Source organism: Pinus tabuliformis, chromosome 3_2 (assembly GCF_031772625.1).
Source record: "Pinus tabuliformis cultivar Carrire ecotype Pingquan chromosome 3_2, CPIR1, whole genome shotgun sequence".
Classification (NCBI taxonomy): Eukaryota; Viridiplantae; Streptophyta; class Pinopsida; order Pinales; family Pinaceae; genus Pinus; species Pinus tabuliformis.
The window spans coordinates 725409818-725429718 of NC_142302.1; positions in this window are offsets into that span (position 1 = coordinate 725409818).

A 19901-nucleotide genomic window follows, 5' to 3' on the forward strand; every position below is an offset into this window, starting at 1 on the left:
GTTCTGGTTATCATGATCCGACGAACCATTGGTATTCATCGGTCAAATTGGCATAACATGTTATTTTCGGCGCTATGGGCATACCGAACCTCAGTGAAAACTTCAACAGGGTTCACTCCTTTCCAGCTAGTTTATGGCTTGGAAGCTGTGTTACCCATTGAATGCGAAATCCCATCACTTCAAATGGCTGTCGAATTACTTCCATCTACTTCCGAAGAGGAGAAGCGTTTATTATACTTAGCTAAATTAGATGAGACTCGACGTGACACTACATTGGCAATCGAGACTCACGCGAAGCGAATGAAAGCTCAGTATGATAGAAATGTGACCCCTCGAAGTTTTTCAGAGGGAGACCTAGTGCTATTATATGATCAAGCTAACGATAAGCTAGGTGCTGGAAAATTCGTTCCTATGTGGCATGGACCCTGCATTGTAAAGCGAAAGCTAGCAAAAGGGGCTTATGAGCTGGTAGATTTTGATGGGGACTCTTTGGGTAAACCCAGAAATGGACTTTACCTAAAGAGGTATTATGCTTAAATGGTGGGTATGGAGAATTTTTAGTTAGGTTAGGTTTTCTTTCTAGCTAGTGTGTTTGTTAGTTTAGTCAGTGTGCTTAGCTTAAAGAGTGTGTTTTTCGTCGTTATTCTGGCTTATCTTGGTTTTACTCTTGATATTGCAGATGTCGACGCCTCTCCAAACATACATCGGATTTGCTGATGGTGCTTGTCGTAGTACACGGAATATCTCTTCCGCAGCCTGGGTTATCTATTCGCCCTCTGACGAGTTAGTTTCTATGCATGGGGTAAGCCTCGGTCAAACAACGAACAACATTGCAGAATACAGTGCAGTGGTTGAATTATTATCCGAATCTATTTCATTTGGAATTCGACGTTTGATAGTGAGGTTAGATTCTGAACTTGTTGTATTACAACTTAATAGCGTATATGCCATTAGAAATCCTGTGTTATTAAGGTTGTTTTTGAGAGTGCGTCTCTTGGAACGTGAATTCGATTACATTGAATATTAGCATATTCCAAGGTCTTTAAATATATTAGCAGATGCAATTGCTTCTCGAATGTTGGACAGACATTTACGATAATCATGCAAGTAAATTTAAAAACATTTCATCACATATGTTAAACAAGATAAGCCGGTAATAGTGATATATATATAGATAGGAGTGTGTCAAAAAATATACATCGTCTTCGATCATAGGTTGAAAAACACCTTATGATCGGCAAAATGATAAGTACAAAAAGTCAAAAATGTCACATGTGTCTACAAAAGTGGCTAGCCAATCACTGGTGGTGCTCCCTATATGACACCACTGCACGGGCTACCTTACACAAAAATCTCCTAAACGGTCCAGGGACTGCGACTACATAGCGCTGAAGTCTGATAGGAATATCATCTATGGTCGTCTCAGGTATATCCACCGTCAGACGCTCTAGATCCTGCTCCAACTCAACGAGTGACTCTGCAGCTGCGTCCTGTGGGGCCAGTACCGGTGCAACTGGATGTCTCCTCTCAAAAGGCCGGAGCTTGGCTGGCCGCCGTGGACCAACATCTACATTTTGAAAATTTTTACTGTCAGTTTTGAGACGATATATATATATAAAAAAAAAAAAAATACATAATTTGAAAACTTGTGAAAAATAAAGTACCTCTGTCATCCCATTGTTCTCCCTGTGGAAGAACCATGTCCGGATCACCTCGAAAATCTACTCCGGCATACGGAAAGTCCTGAATCAAGAAAACCTGGTCCTCTAACCAGTGAAAATAACTATCAGGGAATCGAACAACTGCCGCGCCCTCGTCAGGATGCCGGGCCATCACCGTAACCCATCGTATCAGCTTTGGCTCCCGAGGACCCAAGATTTCAACAGTGAGTTGCTGAGGGATCAGCATCGGAATTCTCTCTAAGGCAAAGCTCACAACTAGAGGCCCATATCCAAAGGTCTTTAGTTGTCCGTTCTTTGCCCTAGTCAGTTGGCCCTTCATGTTGGCCGACACAGCATCACACCAGTTGAAAATGGTGCCTTGGAAACAGTCAATCGCCATCCGCATTTGGGACCCGGTGGCAATATGTAAAGCGACTGCACCGCAAATTCTGGTAACCGTGAAAGCTATAACCTTGAGTTCACGCAGAGAGATGTGTTTGATTTCCACGCCTTTCGCATGGTGTGCATTGGGTGTGCACCAATCTGCCCGGAGACTAGCAAGGGATTGGCCACCCGGCCTAGTCCCGGCTAGATTGAGTTGCTCACCCCTATTTGGCAAGCCAGTGAGAAAGTATATATCAGAGGGCTCTATCTCGAGCTGGTGCCCTCCGATGTAAAAGCATTTCTCATTAATGTTCCATCTCTCAACCAGCCACTCCAAGAATCTCACCTGAGCCCTCATGCCAGGTATGGCCCAGTATTTATATAGTCCGCATGCTTTTAGGGCATCAATGGAAGGTTGATGATTGATTGCGGCTAAATCAACGTCCTCGTGCTCTCTTTCTCTCCAATCCAACATGGTGAGTGCCCTACACACCAACAAACAAAGATTAGAATTGATTTGGGAAATTTTAAATGGTTCTTTGTGGAGTTTGGGGTTTCAAATTCCGCCTTTTGCGGGGGACGCACCCCGCGTTCAGGACACAGAGCGTCGGGACGCAGCTGGCCTGAAGGTGGGCTGCGTACCCCGACCTTTTTCCTGTGTGGAAAAAAGTCGGGGGACGCAGGTTACCTTAAGGCCACCTGCGTACCCCGCAGAGCGTTTTTTGAAACCCAAAACCCCCCAAAAATCAAAACTAAAACCTAAAACAAACTTTTAATCGGATGAAATTGAAGAGTAGGATGTTGTAAAATACCTGGAAGAGACGGCGTTCGATTCTGACGGTCGGATTCTCCGCAGCAACCACGGGAAGTTTCTTGCCAAAAGCCCTTTTTTCAACCTCAACAGTAAAATGGTAAAAATGACATGGTAAAAAGTCTTTTTATAGGTTTTTTGGATGAATGAATGCTAGGTTTGTTCATTTTTCACCATGGAAGGATATTTTTCAATGCATTTTTGCCTATCTTAAACAGGTATGAGTAATGTGTCGTTTTTGTGCAGGACAAAGGGATGTAGAGGGAAAATTGTCATTTTTCACGAACCAAAATATCAGAGTCATCTTTTAAGCCCTTTTCTGACTCCTAAAACATGAAAAGATTGCCGAGCGTTTCTTTTACACTTGTTAAAACGGAATTAAAAGACGGTCCCCTTATAGCTCTTTTTTGACCGTAAAAACAGGAAAAGATTGCCGGGTTTTTGTCATTTCAAACTCGATATGGAAATAAAACGATGTGTCCTTGATCGCTTTTTACTTTTCAGGTCAGTGGCACTAATTATGAAAGTACTCCTTGGTCGCAAGATCAAGCGGTTCCCCCAGGTATTATTTTATACTTTTTCGGGCTTGAGGGACACAAATATACGAAAAAGTTCAACTTGGAGTCTTCTTAATTTTTTCAGACTCTCTAAAATTGAAAAACGCCGAGTTTCTCCTATACTGGACTCATTAAAATTTCACAGTAAAGGACCTGTTCAATTACAAACAGGAACGAACCACTCCTTCCTAGGGTTCGAATCAAAACTAGGTTGGACTCGTCCGAAGGATGAGATTATAATCAAGCATATGTTATCCTCCTCAAGCTTGTTAAAAATAAAGAGGTACTTGCCAGAAATGGTGGGGGAAAAGAGAGAAGAATGAGCCTATTTGTTATCTTTTGTCTAAGAAGAAACTTTATTACCACTCTTGGACACGACACATTTCATTCACCTGGGTTGGGAAATCTTTTACCTCATAGTTGATCAAACCACTTTGAAAGTATTTAGCCGGGTTCCGGGGATTAACTTTGAGTTATTCATCACCAAGCCATCTGTCGTGTCGTTATGTGTTCAAGAGGTCTGCAAGAAAAACTTTCATCTGCAAAATACTTATCATCCATTTGACCATCCCTGAGTCAGTCCTTACAGCAACATTTCTTCAACTTGAACAATGATTTCGTGTTGTGGGCTTGCCTGCAACGGGTCGCTTTCTATCGACATCAGCACATTATCTAGAGAAATGACTTAGAAATCATCAGTACCTTGAAGTCTGCATGCATCAATGGCAGGTTTCTCGCTTTTGACGTCAGTTTACATCATTGAATTTCGATCGAAGGACTCCGTGAAATGTTCGACATCAACTCATTCATTCACATCTCATGGATTGTACTGGGTACTTTGAGAACCATTGACATTACTGGTGGTTTCTCTCACACTTGTTAACAGTTTACATCATCGACTGGTAATCAAGTGGTTTCTACCATGTTCGACATCAACTCATTTATTCGCATGGTTAGAATCGTACCAACTCGAGAAGTAGAAATGAAGACCCTGGATCTAGTTTCCACCATCCAAGCTGCGAGGAGTTTTGTATTCATTGTCTAAGTAGACTAATCATAAACAGATGGCTGCACCCATACTGTGTCTACAAAAGTCTATGATTATGATGTACTACAAGATCATTCCTGTATCAGAGTAGTTAGTCTGTTAGTTAAAGTTTTAATCTGAGTATGGGAATGCCTACCTCAGTGATGATATAATCTTATACATGTATTTTGTGTTGAAAATTGCAAGTTCTGACCAGGCTCTCCACGAGATAATCCTTGAAATGATAAAGCACTTCACCCTTCCTAGATGATACAAAACCCTAATCTATTTCAGGCTTCGCACTTTAGGGGGCAATCTGTTACACTAAAAAATGTCACCATGACTATTTACAGTTAGTATGGCCCTATCAACAGTCATGCTACCCTCTTAGGCAAGTCTTATGCCTCTGCTCTCCATGTCAAACTCCAAAAAGAGAGAAAGTCTTTGTAAATGTATTTATCTCTGGGTACGCAGGTTCTCTCAACCTTACCTGCGGGTACGCATCCAATGTTCACAAAAACTGCGTCTTTGGACGCTCTGTATGTAAAGGGGCAGGTGCGTCCCCCTGTAAAGGTCAAAATGCGCAAGTTTCATCTTTAAAAAGTTACTTGTGGTCATTTCTAGAGTATTCTAGAAGGTTGTTCGATGTGTATTGAGCGCCTCCAGATGGTTCATGTACCCCTACCAAAGAGGAACTTATCCCATCAATAAGGGAGCTATCCCATACAAAGAGGGGATTATCCCATTGATGGTGGACCTGATTAACTTCCTCTTGAGCACTATAAATACAGGCATTGGGCCAGAAGGAGAAGAGGTTAGAAGCTATACATTTCTAAGGGTAAATGCTGCAGGAATTAGGACTCCCATTTAGAAGCTTGTGAGGAGAGATTGCCATCTTTGCTTGTTCTATTTGGAAGTGGGTGAGCTTTGTCAAAGTAAAGGAGAACTCTTGATGGACCCTGGGAGGGACTTGCACAACACCAAGGCTCAGGTTGTATTTGTTCCTTTTGTTACCTATTAATGCAAATGAGTCCATTCTTCTCAATAACTTGTTATTTATGAGTTGTTTCATGTACTCCTTGGTCTATGTGTTAAATATGTTTTATTCTATGAGATTATCAAGTGCTATTTAATAGTTTGATTGTTAGTGGATGCAGGTTTCAAAGTGAAGGAGGAGCTCATCCGGATCAGAGGAACTGGACTGCTACAACAGCACTGGACTACAGGTAGGATCTAAACACTTGATTTCCCATATAGTAAATGCATGTTTAGAGAAGGATTGCTCTTGTTTGTCTTGTTTGTCACTAGAGAGTCTTAGGCTCCTAGGGAGGTTGGTTGTGTCCGCCCAATCGACTCTTTCCACTGACAAGGTCGTCAATATCGAATTAGAGGTCATAGATGCTAACCTAGACTATAATCTCCTATTAGGAAGAAACTGGGTATACGAAATGGACGTCATTGTTTCAACTCTGTTTTGTGTCATTTTCTTTCCTCATGAGGGGAAAATCGTTAAGGTTGATCAATTGGACTATTGTCCAGTCAATCCTCAAGCAAGCTCTGACTCTACTATTCCTTTAGTGGATAACCCTCACCCACCTACTGAGAATTTAGGAGTGGGAATGTATTCCTCATTGATGGGTACCTTTGATCTTCCCTCTCCTTTCGCTAAAATCAATGCCATTTCATCATCTAAGGAGTCCCCTTGAGAAGAGTTCTTTCGAACTCGTTATTTTTTAGACCCTTGGACCTTGCCTTCACCTACGACCACATTAGTTGAAGGACAAGTAAATGGAATGGCATTCCCTATATCTGCAACTGAGCTTAGATATCAGTTTATCATCGACTCTGCAGGTAACCACTCTGCTCCTTTTTTCGAAGAGGAGTTAGATGGTGATGTGGCCCTGGCTTGGAGCCTTGATTCTACCTCTGCCTTGGACTGCTTAGATACAGTTTTACCTTCTGAAGAAGTAATCCTCGAAGAAATGATGGGTATAGATCGACCTTGGGAAGACTTACACCATCGTTCGTACTTTCTTCCTCCATTCCACGAAGTAGAATATAGATTCTCTGAGCTCTTTACTAGTGATGTTTGTACGATGTCAAATCCTTTGGCTCCAGCACACATTTATGCCAAAGGAAATATGTTGGTGATTTCAAAAACGATACCTATAAACATCTCTAGGGACCCTAACGTCATCGAGAATCTCTTCATCGGAATTGAATGTTCCCCTGAAGAAATTCAAATTTATACCGACCTGTTCAAGGAATTTCGAGATGTAGTTGCTTGGTCTTATGAGGAAATGCCTGGCATTGATCCTTCTATAGTTTAGCATGAGATCAAGACGTATGAGAACGCCAAACCGATTCGTCAAAGGCTTCGGCCAGTTAACCCTAGGAAAGAAGCAGCTATCAAAGCTGAAGTTGAGAAGCTGCTAAAGGCGGGTTTCATATACCCTGTTCCTCTTACTAATTGGGTTTCTAATCCAGTCCCTGTAGATAAAAAGCAAGGAACAATCCGAGTATGCATCGATTTTAGGGACTTAAACAAGGCTTGTCCGAAAGATAATTACCCCACGCCATTGATCAGATTATCGACAAGTGTGCGGGTAATGATATTTTTTCCTTCATGGATGGTTTTTTGGGTTATAATCAAATTTCTGTCCGTCCTGAACATCAACATAAGACAACCTTTTTATGTCCCTGGGGTACCTTTGCATATAGAAAGATGCCTTTTGGTCTTAAAAATGCTGGAGCCACTTTTCAGCGGGCCATGTCATATGCTTTCCACGACATCAAACATGTCATCGAGGCATACTTGGATGATCTCACTGCTCGTTCTCCAAAGAGAACTAATCACCCTAGTCATCTTTGATTGGTTTTCGAGCAATGTCGTTTATATAAAATCCGGTTGAATCCCAACAAGTGCATTTTCGCGGTTACGTCCGGTCGGTTGTTAGGGTTCATCGTGTCCAATGAAGGGATTCAGGTTGATCCCTTCAAGTTTGAGGCAATAATTCAGTTGCCTCCCCCGTCCTCGATTCGACAACTTCAAAGTATTTAAGGGAAGGCTAATTTATTAAGACAGTTTATAGCAAACTATGCCGAGATCACTAAAGGGTTCATGCGTTTGCTATGGAAAGGAGTTCCATTTGTGTGGGACGAATTTGCGCAGCGGTCGTTTGATGCTTTGAAAAAGGCATTAGTCTCTGCCCCGCTTTTGAGTCCACCGGATTATGGTAGAGACTTCCTTTTATATCTCGCGGCAGCAGAATCAACCATTGGTATGGTTCTCGTTCAGGAGGACGATGCTCTCACCGAGCATGTTATTTATTATTTCAGCAGAGGCTTAATAGGTCCTGAACTTCGCTATTCTTCGGTTGAGAAGTTGGCCTTGGCAGCTGTCCATGCTGTCCATTGGCTCCGTCATTATATTCTGTTACGCAAAACTTTTGTCTTAGTGAAAGTAAATCCATTTCAATTTGTCCTCAGTAGGCGAGTGATTGGGGGCAAATATAATCGATGGATAATCATTTTGCAAGAATTCGATCTCGAGTTCTTGTCTGCCAAGTCTAAGAAATCCATGGTTTTTGTGGAGCTAATTTCTGAGCTACCTTGTGGAGAGGATACTGTTTATGAGGAAAGTTTTCCCGACGAAAATTTATTCCTCATCTCTTCACTCGACCCTTGGTATGGAGATATCATTGTCTCTCTCCAGACTTCGAAGTTCCCCTCTACTTTCTCCAAGGATGAACATCGAACATTATGTCACCTGGCTAAAAACTATGTTATCATTGGTAACACATTATACCGTCGAGGGGTTGATTCAATCCTTCGATGATGTTTAACCTTAGAGGAGGCAGAGTTAGTGCTAAATGACTGCCACAGTGGAGCTTGTGGTGGTCATCTATCAGGGCTTGCTACAGCCCAGCGCATATTACGTGCCGGCTATTTCTGGCCTTCTCTCTTTAAAGACTGTGTGGAAGTAGTTAAATGCTGTCACCCATGTCAAATTTTTACTCGGAAGATGCGCGCGCATCCAGCTCCTCTTTTTCCCGTTGTCACTGTCGGTCCCTTTACTAAGTGGGGTATTGATTTTACGACTTGTAATCCGCTTTCAGCGGCGAATCACAGCTACATTATCGTGGCTATAGACTACTTTACGAAGTGGGCTGAGGCCATGCCTACTTATAAGAACGATAGTGACACGGCAACATTATTTCTTTTCAATCAGGTTATCTCACGATTCGGTATCCCGAGAGAGATTGTCACTCACCATGGCAGTGATTTCCAGAATCAACTGATGTCCGAATTGGCTCTTAAATTGGGTTTCCGCCAAGACCATTGGTCTCCTTATCATCCTCAGGCTAATGGACATGTCGAGGCAGTCAATAAAACTCTTAAGACAATACTCCAACGGAGAATCGATAAAAATCGGTCTAATTGGCACGTTATGTTGTATTCGGCTCTTTGGGCATACCGAACCTCCGTGAAAACGGCTACTGGTTTTACACCTTTTCAGTTGGTTTACAGGATGGAATCTATCTTTCCGGTTGAATGTGAAATTCCATCTCTTAAATTGGCTGTTGAGCTCCTTCCAGAGACTTCGAGTCTCGAAGAGCGCCTACTTCACTTGGAACATCTCGATGAGCAGCGTCGGGATGCCGCCACGATGAATGAGGCTCATAAGAAAAGGGTTAAAATGTAGTATGATAAGTCTGTTCGTCGTCGAGTCTTTTCTGAAGGTGACCTTGTCCTCGTCTGTGACCAAGATAAAGACACCTTGGGGGCATGCAAATTTAAGCCTATGTGGTATGTTCATTTCATTATTAAATGAGTTTTATAAAAAGGATCATATGAGTTGATTGATTTCGAGGGAAAAAAGCTAGCGGAACCCTGAAACGGGCTCTACCTAAAGAAGTAATTTTCTTAGTTTTGGTCAGGCAATGGCTTCTTTGTATTTTATGTATATTTGTACATATATCGTCGAGAGTTTTCTGATATCAGTACTTTTTGGTCTGCTGTGGCAGGTGTTGATGGATGATTTGGTCTATTTTGGGTTCTTCGATGGTGCTAGTCGCCACACTCGGAATCTCGCTTCCACAGCTTGGGTACTCTATTATCCAACTGGTCAATTGATGGCATCAAGAGGCATGTGTATCGGTCTTTCTTCAAACAATATGGCCGAGTATACTCCCGTTATTAATTTATTATCCGAGGCAATCTCTCATGGGATCGACTCATTGGTAGTGTATCTTGATTCTCAATTGATAGTGTCTCAATTAAATAACATTTATCAGGTACGCGATCCATCTTTATATCGCCAGTATTTAAGGGTGAGGTTGTTGCAAAGATCATTTACTTATATTAATTATTTGCACATTCCAAGATCTCATAATTGGTTAGCTGATTCTATCGCTAATCAGGCATTAGACTGGCACATCAATCATTCATCATAATAAAATCAAGCATCAAAATGCCAAACTGTATATATATATATATATATATATATATATATATATATATAAGCGTCTCGAGTGTACATATGTGTGTCCAAAAATATACAAAATTGGGACTCAAATGCCCATAATCATGTCCGCTATATCTAATGCCTCGGCTTAGGATGAGCATCTAAGTATGCAACTATCGTAGTGGCCACACGCCGAAAAGTGCGAACCCAGTCACGTGGCATGCCAACCACATGATGCTGCATATCCTCAGGAAGGTCCTCTATGACAGCCATCGGTACTCGGCAGCTCAGTCTCGCCAAGTGTCACTGGACGTTGTTTAAAGTCCGTTCTGTATTAGCAGCTGCCTCTTCGGCTCCTCAGCCGCGCCGTCCATGCTGTGGGAACCCATCTGGTCGTACTGGCCCAGCGTCTGGAACATGATCATCATATCAGTCATTTGAATCTCATCAAAAAACATTTTTCAAAATTCATCATTATATTTGAAAAATCCAAAAAAATCATAAAATCAAAAAATTCTACCAATCTCGCCCCATGCTGCATTTGGTGGTAACGCTAGATCAGGATCTCCTCGGAAATCCAGCCCAGCATAGGGGTAGTCATCCACGACGATGATCTGCTGATCCCACCAGGTGAAGAAGTCATCGTCGAAGGCAGTCCTTGGGACCTCCCCACCCCCTAGACATTTCATCAGATTAGCCCACCGGCCCATGCATGGATCGCGTGGGGTGCTGATGGAAACTGCTACCCTGGGGCGGAGTGCGGGAACCTTCTCGAAAAAGAAAGTACACAAGATAGTCCCATATCCAAAGTTCTTGGTCTGTCCCCTCCGGATAGAAGAGAGCTGGCTCTTCATGTTGGCCAGAAGAGGAGTACACCAGTCGAACACAGTAGTGAGACAATCAACTGCCACGCTCATGTTTAGCCATGACGCCTGATGCAGCGAGGATGATCCGTTCACTCGAGCCATGGTGAACAGGATAATCCTAAGTGATAAAATCGCCACACGTGTGATGGAAATCTGGCTCCCAATCTTCTTGGGATGTCCCGGGTAGTAGACTTGTACATAGTCCTCTATCGTGAGGCTACTTCGTGTCCTGCCCCGGGAATGTACTACCTCTCCCCTTCGGGAAAGGCCCGTGATAAAATAGATATCTTCCACTTCTACCCTGAGCGGCATCTGATCGATCATGAAGGCTTCCTCCTCGACATCCCAATAATCGATGAGCATCTCAAGCAGACGCGTGTTCGCTTTCATATTTGGCAATTTGAAAAATTTAAGCAAACCGCATCGCCGTAGTGCATCTAAAGCTTCTGGACTGTTCATAACTTCATTGTCAACTGCTGCGTGCTCTCTTTCGCACCATGTGACATGCATCCTGAGGAAAAATCGGTTTAAAACCATTAGTTTTTGTTTAAAAATGGTTCGCGGCGTATACGCGAGTCCCTATGCACACAGTCGCGTATAGGCCTCGCGTGTACGTGGGTTCAATATTACCAACCCGCGTATACACCGTGAGGAAATTTTTGACAAAAGTTCAACGGTGAAACATCAATAAAAAATCTTAAAACCTGTCATAATCAATTGCAAGCTAAGTATAAGAGTTACCTGGAGGATTTTGACTAATTTGAACGGTTGAATCTGGCTATTGGAAGTTTGCTCCTTTTGCTCCAAAACCTTTGCTCTCAAACTCAAATGGTAAAAATGGTGAGTCCAAAATGATTTTTATAAGTTTTGAAAATGTAAAGTTTTTCAAAATTTTATTTTGTTTGGCCTCATGTGACTTTTAACTTGGGAGCTTGGAATGTAGAGAATGGTTTGTTTTTCAGGACATTTTGGATGTTTTTCAATTTCGAGACGGTTCCATGACTGTTGACCCGTCATGGCAGGTACCGTTTTCTCACTGGCATATAGGTTAGGGACACCATTTTTTCCGTTGCATTATGCATACTAGCCTCCATTTGCCGATACATCTGCCATAGGGTCGATCCCATTGTTTTATGGTTCATAAGTCATTTTCACTTGCCGATTCTTTAAATCATGACACGATGGTAGAGCCATCCATTCCATGGGCATCGTAGTTAGCACCTCACTGACATTTTTTGCCCATGCTACTCCATTGAGTAGGCTTGGGAGTCCTCTGTAGTCTCGCCATGACTTAAGCGTTGAAGACTCATTCCTCTTAGCTTCTCAGCTTTGTTCTGGCCTTATACCCTAGAGGCTCCTTTGTGTTGAGTTGTACTACTACATTGCATGTTGACCACTTGCACCTTTTGGCCTAGAACCAGCTTCACTTGGACTCGTGTTTAAGAGAACTTTTGACCATGACGTATGCAAAATCAGCCTTGCATACCTTTGACTTCTGCAGCTTGACACACCTTGACCCGTGGAAGGAACTCACCTTTGAGTGTCACTGACCAGTTTTCACCTCCCTACATTGAGCATATGAACATTCCATTCCCAGGAACTAGATCATATGTTTCACTGACACTCGTTCTTTCCACTGTACCATAGCATTATTTTATTCTTTTTCCAGCTTAACAGAAAAAGACAAAAAAATTAAATATTCCAAAAAAGAGCGGGAACGGGACAATTTTTCCATTAATTGTTGGCAGCTAGAGTCAGTCGTGTCGCCCTTGAACAAAGCACTCAAAACAAAGTCTCCTCTGTATGGGTGGGATTTAGTTTGACTTAGGTACGCCATAACCTTGTTATTGAGTCAGTTCTCCCCCCATTGGTTATCTCTTCCAATCATATGGAGGGTTCGTTTGTGCCTCCTGCATGGAGAACTTATACAGAGTCATCATATGCTGCCACATAGTCACATTGAGTCGTGCTTTTGTTCAAGGGAAGTTAGCTTGAGTCGGCCTCTCTGCAGTGTCTCTTGACTCATTCTTCAGTCGACCATCCCTGGTTGTCAGTGTCATGTCTATCAGCACATCAACTATATTGGTCCTATAATCGTGCTGGTTTGAGAAGGTCCCCATTGAATTCTTGCTGGCGGGTTTTGTCCTTATCGACGACGACACCTTGCTCTGAGGACAGGCCTAGAGCTGCACCCTGACCCTATTTTCATTATTGATAGGTCACCTTGTGCTCAGCATCGATCAGTATCATGGGTCTTTGACTGAGTGATTTCCCTTGTGTTCGACATCAGCTTACATTATCACACATTGGGATTCATGCAGTACCTTGGTTTCCATTTGACCCTATTGGTGTATACCTCGCCTCTGTGTCAACTTTCATTATTGGTTGGTTCAGAGGGTTTTTGTCGTGCGCTAGCCACATCTTGTGTACACCGGAAACGTACTTCGGTTCGGTTACTACATCTTCTTCGTCCGATTCCTTCCACATTACTGGCCTACAGGTTACACTCACACTAGATTGACAAAGGATGCCTTAATGCCTTCCTTCTAGCGGATCTTTCCCTATCGACTACGACTCATTGCTCTAGGGCAAAGATCTAGAGTCCATTTGGCAGTACCTTGGGGTTTGCAGTCATTAGTGGCAGATCCTTCGCTATCAACAGTGGGAAACCTCCATTGTCTCCTGATCGATAGATTCTTACAGGTGTTCGACTCCAGCTCATCTATTCACACTTGTTAGATTGTACTGGGTACCTTGACGCTCATTATCATTATTGGTGAGTAGTCTCGCGTTTGTTAATGGTATACATCAATGACCGGTAATCAAACGATTTCTCACATGGTCGACTTCAGATCATTTATTCCCATGGTGTAGAAATGTACCACGGCGGCCGGTGAAGACCTCAGGTTGTATCAGCATTCATTGGTTCACTTAACAGTTTCTCCTGTTGCTGCTAGTTGATACCACTCCACTTTATATGTTGCAGTCAGTCATGGAGACATTCTATATGCTGGCACCTGAGTTTGTTGTGTAGTACCATCCTATTCCATCATGTTCAGTTCGTACCTTTTGGGATCACCCTTTGATATCAGTGATCCATTGCATCTTTCAGCATCATTGACAGTCTTATATGTGAAATTAAGACATGTACTTGTTCACATAGAAAATTTTAGGGGCGAATGTTCGCCCTTTGGCGAAATTAAGGGGTTTAAAATTTTTAGTGGGCGAATATTTTGTATCATAGTATATTTTTACAAATCACCTCAAATAGCCCACCTTATTTTAAGGGAGAGGGTAAAAAAGGTAAATTTAGCCCTTGAAATTAGGAGTTACAACCTTCCATTCGCCCATTTTCAAGAATAGGTTTTATTTAAGTGAATCCATTCGCCCATTTTCAAGAATAGGTTTTATTTAAGTGAATCCTATGGGCCAAAGGCCCAAATACCATATTTATAAAAGAGGTATAGTAAATTAATAAAAATATAAATAAATGAGAGGTATGGTAAATAAATAAAACATTTTTTATATTTACTCCATAAGTCACCTTATATACATGCAAGGGTGTAAACAAATAAAAATAAGTAAAGTGGAGGTATGGTAAATAAATAAGACCTCTTTTTATACTTACTCAAAAGGTATGGTAAATAAATAAAAATATAAATAAACTAGATGCATGGTAAATAAATAAAACCTCTTTTTATATTTAGTCCATAACCCTCGTTCTATTTATGAAGGCTCAAGAAAGAGGTTTTATTTAAGTGAATCCTATGGGACAAATACCATATTTGTAAAAGAGGTATGGTAAATTAATAAAAATATAAATAAATGAGAGGTATGGTAAACATATATATATATATATATATATATATATATATATATATATATATATATATATATATATATTATTTACTCCATAAGTCACCTTACATTTACGAACACTCAAAAAATGTGTTATATTTAGGTGAAACCTATGGGCAAAATACTATGGGACAAATACCATGGACTATATTGTTATTAATACCATGCAAAAAAACATTATTAACCCTAATATTAGTATTAATAAAAATAAAAATGGCACATGGTATTGACCCATGGTATTCACCAAAATGGCACATGGTATTGACCCATGGTATTCACCTGGAATGTAGCCTATTTAAATGGGGGAATTAAACCAGCATAGATCCATCTTTACTCTGGATCTACTAACCCCCGAGAGGTATCAAATATCATGATATGCAAAATAGCATAGAGTGAAAAAATATTTGATTCGATCAAGAGTAAAAATGGATGTTGTAATTTAATGTATGTTAAACATTTTAGCTTGGTTAAAATAAAAAATAAAATAAAAATCAACTATTAATTTTATTAATTTTTATAAATCACTAATAGTAATTTTTAAGCGCCAGGTTTATGATAACCCATGGTAATACCATGGTATTCATGTGAGCATAGACTATTTAAAGGGGAAATTCTATCATCTTAGATCCATCTTAATTCTGGGTCTACCAAGTGCTCAGAGGGATAAATAGATTTCATCCCCCTAAGAGTGGTAGATGTGGAGTTAAGATGGATATAGGTTGGTTTTTATGATAATGAAGATATTAAATAGACTTTGGAAATTATATTGTAAAAACATCTTAAAGTGAATGGTTAAAGCATAGACATTGGACAAGTATATTTGTATACTTCTGTTTTAAATTGAAACAAATCCAGGGCTAAAAGGAATGGATTGATTGCACTAGTCATTCTTCTATAACTTTCCAACATATGATGGAGTAAACAGATTGTAATTTGAGTAATTTTTCTAATTGCAAATAGGAACATACTTGTGTATTCGCAGGGTGGTTACGAGGTCCCTAGAAGTGATGAATTTGAATTTTTTTTGGTTTTATATATAGTATTAGGTTTTTTCTCACGCTTTCTATGAATGGCACGGGTGAGTTTTATCCTACACCCACTAGGTTATCGAATAATTTCAGTAATTTTGATTTCAAAAGATATTTTAAAGAAATGCAATGATTTCATTTGTGTATTCAATAAACACCAGATTTTATAATTGAGTAAAATATTCGCCATGCCTGGTGAGAGATTCGCCAAAAAATTATATATACATATCATATTATTGATAAAATCGCCTTCCATTTTTCCTATATACCATGGAGATTCGCCCATTTATTATACTTGTAAATTTAGGGGGGGTTATTAAAATTTTCCCTGCTTGCTCATCATGATCAGATGATCCATTAGGTATCTTTCAGTCATTTATACTTGTATACTTAGTGGATCCGCTTGTACTTGATATGCAGACATGCTTTAATTTTTCTGAGCATGGGTATGCCCGCCTCAGACAATGTTTCTTTTTGATCTCCTTTGGTGGCTTGGCAGGCTGAATTCTGGTGAAGTCCTCCTTGGTTTTTGACAGACTTCCTTTCCATGTACTTGCATAATATATTTCGGCCATCATGTACCCCTTCTGACCTCATATATTAGGGGGCATCTGTTATAGCTCCAAATCTCACTCCTATGGTTTGTGATGCTGTACTCATGGCCTAGGGCAACCCCTCCTTCCAGACCTGGTCCTAAAATTTAAAAAAGAGTGTTTTATCCCTTATACGCGACATTGCCCTGAGTTAAACGCATGTATATGCAGGTCTGTGTATACCCAACCCGCGTGTATGTATTAAAACACTTAAAAAAATATAAAATTCCTTATTTTCGGGCGGAGATCGTGAGTTTTACCTGCTGATCACCTGTTAGTGCCCGTGGCCCAACTTTTCCCAACCAACTCCCAACTAAAAAACTACTTTGGGAGAGGTATAAAAAGACCTCAAAGGGAAGGCCAAAGGAGAAGAGAGGAGAGAGAGAGATTATTATGTTGAGATTTTTCCCTTGACCAAGTCTGAAGTCCCTTGTGCCTTCTGCACTTCCCCCATTTTGTGCAGGAAACCTTTGTTTCCTTGTGTGTTGATGTTCATCCACCATTTATGACATCATGGAGAGAGTCATGGAAGGAGTTTGTTAGAGGCTTGAGGCTGGAACGGATCCGGAAGGAAGCTTTGCTTGGAGCTTGCTGAAGGTGACTCAGGTGAAAATATTCCTTTTTTATGTACTTTATTTATCTATAATAAAAGAAACACATGTCTTGGTTCCCGAAATGAATCTTCTTTATGTTGATGATACTCATGTTTAGAATTCATATGTAAATGATTGTTTGGATTTCATAACTAACTACCTTTCTTTATAACATGAAGATGGTTTGTTTATAAGTTTTTGTCCATATACTGTTGTGTTCTTTGAATTGGTTGTTTTGCAGGACAAAAGAGAAGAAGGGAACTCCAAGAAGGGTTTGGACCCTAAGGGCCTTCTCAAATGTAGGACCAAAGGTACGTACCCTTATCATAGAATTTGCTTATAATAGCATAATGGCTGTGTGAATGCATGTTTCTTTGAATAGACAACTTTCAGTCTGCTAGGGTTTCAATCCAAAAATCCCTAGGGGAGAAATTCCCTCCAACACCAACGGAATTCATTCCAAAAGGAAGATTATTAAAAGAAAAATCATTATGCCATCTTTCATATTTTCACTTCACTATAATTTATGACTGCTTAATCATCATTTGCTAAATGATCTTTGAACTTAACACTTTAAGGGTTAATTATATCATATGATAATGATGTAGGAGCATGAGGCTTGAAGGCAAAAGGCTTTGAACTTATTCCAAAAATACAAAAAAAGTTACAAGCAAAGGAGTGGGATCCTTTAGCTGTCAATTTACAAGCTTTCTAGATAGGATTTGAGCTAGGATTTAGGGATTGAGTGGTTTTGTAATTAATTCATGCAATTTTGATTCAGTTGAGATTCTCAAGGAGAATATTGACTAGATTAGATATTGTTTAAGATTAGGTAAATTCGATCCAGTGTTTAAGGATCTGAATGTTAGATGAAATGGTATTTATGTAACTTCCGAATGATTATAAAAGGATTTTGACTGATTCGGCTTGTTTTGGCCATATATGATTGAATTGCAGAAATTAAATCTCTGTGCATTTTTGTGTATAATTGGTCAATCCCGGGGGTGTTGCATCCCTCGGTAGCCTCTCTATATATCATTGAATTTCTAGTTTAGCTTGAAAATTTAGAGTTCTATTTAATATGGTGTGTTCACGTTTCATTTTCTCTTTCGCCGTGTGTCAAATCAGGTGATCAGTGACTATGGGAGTAGAAGTGTGTGAATTCTTGATCCAGGACTAAAGTCCTGCACTCATTCCTAACCATTGATTTCATTTCAACACCTTACGGCTCAGTCAACAACAGGGGTTGGCCCTGTTATTAAACTGTGTGTTAATGGAAGTCTTGTGAGCCGTAGGTTCTAATGGCCACTGTTATCCGATGATTTTCGAGCTTTAAAATGAGCGGACGTTAATCTAAGTACTGGACCCAAAGTTTTATAAATTAGGGTTTATAAATCTATCGGCTCCATGAGGCGGTATCATCGCACAAATCTCCGTGCAATATCACAGTGACCATTGGATAACCGATGATTGTTGACCATTGTATTGCTAATTAATATCGCATCGCAAGGTTCAAGAGTGAATGACCCTGGCCGATAGAGTTGCGAAATGTGACTGTGATATGAGGAGTGATGATTAATATCACATCGCAAGGTTCAAGAGTGAATGACCCTGGCTGGCGGAGTTGCGAAATGTGCCTGCGATATGAGAAGTGCCGATAAATATCTCATCACATCGTTCATAAGGAAATGAACCCTGCCCCGTGAGCTTGCGATTGCAAAATGCAATATTTAGAGGATTTGTAGAAGCACTTGTCATTGTAGCTGAATTTAGCGGTTCTGCTAATTTAGCGGAATAGATAACTTTGGAGGTAGATGACTGAGACTCCGCAGGAAATCCAAGAATAAATTCCGCCTAAAATTGAAGAAACTGTTTCCAGATTTGAGCGATTGTCTCTTACGCCTATACCCCGGCTACCATTTGTGGTATCAGAGTAGCTTACTGACATTGAATAGGATCTCAAGGATTAGAAAAAAAAATCCAACATGGCTTTCAAAGTTGGAGGAAGAGGTGGTGGTCGAAGAAGAGGATGACCAGTTGCAAATGTTGAAGTGTTGGATTCTATGCAACAAATGCAAGCTAGATTGGAAGCAGTGGAAATGGGAAGAGATGCAGATGCTGGGGATGTTAGTGAACCTAAAGCTGGAGCTACAGAAGATGAAGAACCTGCAGATGTAACTCCTGAAATGAGATTCTTTAGGTCAGTATTGAGGTCCACATCCAAGCCTAGACTTGAAGTCTGAATCTACATAGGAATCTTACGGCCTGAGGAATTGATAGACTGGATAAATGACATGGAGAAATTCTTCGATTATGAAGAAACATATGAAGGAAAGAAGGTGAAGTTTGTTGTCATGAAACTAAAAGGGCATGCAACACTTTGGTGGGATGGAGTGCAGGAAGAAAGAAGAAGACTTGGCAAACAATCAATTGAGAATTGGAACATGATGGTGGCAAAACTAAACGGTAAGTTTATACCAAGTGACTATCAAAAAACATTATTTAGACAGATGCAGAATCTTAGACAAAGGTCTATGACAGTAAAGGAATACACATAGGAATTCTTCAAAGTGAGTATAAGAGCATGACAAATCCAAGATACAGATGAGAATGTTTCCAAATATGTGAATGGTCTTATAATGGACATTCAAGATGAGATAAGTGTATTGTCTCCTAAAACAGTAGAAGAGGCTTATTAGATGGTATTGAAGGCTGAAGAAAAACTCATGAGGAAGCAGTCTGCCAGAAATAGAGGTACTTTTCGAGGAAGGGGAAGACAAGGTGGTAGAGGAAGATCTACAAAACTTGGAGATGGAGGTAGCAACAACTTAAGTTAGCATGCACCCACAGGAGGTGATGCAAGTGGCAGAGGTAGAGGAAGAGAAGATAGATGTTACAAATGTAACAAGTTGGGACACAGAGCTTATGAGTGCCCAGAGAATATAGGAATGAATAATAGGAATGTGATTGTTGCAAAAACTGAAGAGGAAGCAACAAAGGTAATAGATGAAGAGAATGTACCAGAGAAAAAGGAATCTTTGGAAGTCAATAAAATT